This window comes from Cryptomeria japonica, chromosome 8 (assembly GCF_030272615.1).
Source record: "Cryptomeria japonica chromosome 8, Sugi_1.0, whole genome shotgun sequence".
Classification (NCBI taxonomy): domain Eukaryota; kingdom Viridiplantae; phylum Streptophyta; class Pinopsida; order Cupressales; family Cupressaceae; genus Cryptomeria; species Cryptomeria japonica.
The window spans coordinates 59,661,494-59,664,579 of NC_081412.1; positions in this window are offsets into that span (position 1 = coordinate 59,661,494).

The window sequence follows — 3,086 nt, forward strand, 5'->3', positions numbered from 1 at the left end:
GGATTAAAGTTCCTTAACTTCTGTCGGAATGGATTAACACCTACCTTCAAAGGAATTTGATGCTAAAACTTACCATCCCTAAAGCTCTTCAAATCATCATAACTCCATGCAAATACATCTTTAAACTCTACTAGTAAATCAATGAACCTCTTCCTTTCCACTTCGAAACAACATTTTCCCAAATTAACAAATTTAGGATCCTCATTGGTACCAATGTTAATTTGCTCATACTCCCTAGAGCTTTGAATCATAGGAGCTTCCTTATCTCTTTGCTTAACATACCCATATTTCCTATTGAAGAGATGCTCAAGAGAAACCAAACCCTTTGGAATTTTATTTCCCTTTAACTGCAACATCCCATCATGTACTTCCTCTTGCGTATTAGGAGAAAACTCTTTACAGCTCTCCGTCGACCCTTCATAAAACAAGGATGTAAAAATGTCAACACATTGCAAAAAGTTATAAATCTATTTATTGTTTTCGAACACCTCCCAGGATTCAGAATTATCTGGTACACTAGGTCTATAAACTAGTTCAACCCTATAAGTATCAGTTGTGAAATCTGGGTGTGGAACCAGCAAGGCTGCATATACCACCAAAGAATCTGCCTTCAAATTAAATTCCCTAGGAATGACTTCAATTGAAAAAGCATCAAAGGCTTCAATCTCATCCCAAACATGATTTCTATAGTGCCTTATTCTTTCATTTTTGACAACAAATAAGCCCCTCACTTGCTTAACAATAAGTTTTGCATCACCCTTCGCTTTCAACATTTTGATTTGCAACCTCTTCGCTTCAGCTAGACCTAATAGCAAGGCCTCATACTCAACTGTATTATTTGTGTTTTGGAATTCTAACTTAAAAGCATAAGAGATGCTCTCTCTGCAAGGAGATATGAAAACAACCCCAGCACCTGATCTTGAAGATGAACAACTCCCATAAAATTCCATGAACCAAAGTTCATTTAGCTTACCTACATAAAATAACATATTCTCATCTTGAGGGTCAGTCATTATCATGTAATTGCCAAAGCCACAATCTTGATACAAAATTTGAACTTTTGGATCATCAGAGGGAAAAACCATGTACTTAGCCTTCATTTCAGGGTGCAAAAGGACTCTCTATTTTCCAACTGAGATTATCGCTTGAGACCAGTCCATTTTAATCTCCCCTCCCATGTCTTTACAAAAAGTGCAACTCAACAACATGCCATAGCTAGCAGGAATGTTAGCCACAAGGATTGTTAACTTGATGAGCTCTCAGGGGTCACTTGAGCAGGACTAACATTAGCGTATGCTAGCAAATCACTACTCATGGGTATCTGGGTTTCACTTGCTAAGGAATGGGCATCATCCCCTTTAACAAATTCAACCAATCTATCTAATTCATTTGGGTTTAACTTCAAATACTCAGCCAGAGAAATGAACGCAAGATGTTTTGCAAAACTCAATGGCATCAAAAGGACTAGTAGAAGAAACATAACTTGAAGGTGCACCTCCCAGAACCACTTTTGACATACCTCCATAACGGGTCAAGATTTCTTTTCCCTTCTCAGAACTATGTATGGGTTTTGTAGCATCTTGAGATCTCAAATTATGTTGAGTTCATGTAAGAATTGCATATGAAGAATCTTCTAAGGATACCAACATGTTTCCTCCCCTCTCTGAGTCGGAGACATATTCCATATAATGAATTTCAGAGTCGCCAGACATTCCTTGGGAACCTACTTCATCCGCTTCTAAGATTGTTTCTCCTTTGTTAATCATTTGAGAAAAATGAACCATCTCCAGGCACAAAAATCCATCTTGTTCATTAGTTAAATGAAACACAAAAGAATTTGTCTTGAGTGGAGGTGCCTCAATAGAAAGTCTCTACTGGACAGGGGGTAGTTGCAATTGTCCCCCTCCACCTCCTGTCTGTTGATTAGGATATCTCCTAGGAACATCTTGATATGGCTGAGAGTAAGAAGTATTTTCTTTAGGAGTCTGTCTCTTTAGGGCAATGACATCATTCATTAACCATTGAATGACAGGATCTGAGGAAGTGGTAGGTTGTGCATTAGGTGTTTGCACTTCACGTTTCCATTTGCCCGCAGTGATTAAATCATCTTCTAGTTCAACTACAAGGGTTTTGGCAGCATTCAAATCAACAACCCTTTGCTTATGAATCAAGAAACTTATTTCAGAGGGCATTAAGTTAATAAAAAAACATTTGAGATTATCATCTGAAGGTTTCTGGTTGACCGGAATCTTGTGCAGAATTTTATCAAATCTAGCAACAAAGTCTCTCATAGATTCAAGGAGTTCCTTTTTCAACTGAGATAACTAAGCTAGAAGGGAGTGCTCATCTTCAGCTACCTTGAATCTAGCTTTGAATCTTGTTTTCAAATCCTGCCAAGTCGCTATCACACTATTCGGTAAATGATAAAACCAATCCGCCACCACTCCTATCAATGTTTGAATAAACAACCTAATAGCCACATCTTCATGTTGAACCGCTATTACTCCATAGGCTACACTGAAAGCATTCAAATGCTCATCGACAATGACCATCCCATCCCCACTAAACTTAGGTAGATGATCTGTAGCAGCCTTTGGTAAGGGGTTAAGGTTCAAGCCTAGGTTCAATGGGCCTATAGTTTCCCCCTAAGGGTTATTGGCCGCCATTGGAAGTATAATATTAAGGGGAGTAGGGTTGAATGAAATGGGTATAGCAACACTGTGCAGGACCAATGCCCAACAAACTAGAGATGCAGATGATGATGGCAAAGGGGATGGAGGTCTACTTCTTGCCTTTTGTTGGGGTGAGAAGGTGGATTGGAAACTTAGATTCTGTAATTCTTTAAAAATAGGATCAGAAAACCCCCCTCTCCTTTGGGATCTAGTATATGGTCTGGTGTCCAGTGTGGAACAATCAGGGCAACAAACGTCTGGGAATGTGGAATGGATTATCAAGGACATGAATAAAGAAAACCCTAGGAACCACTATTCTTTTAATGACTAACACAAGCTGATCCGATTGCCTTTCAATTTCGCTAAGAAGAGCACTGATTCTATCATATTCTGCTCGACTTCTTCTATGCCTCC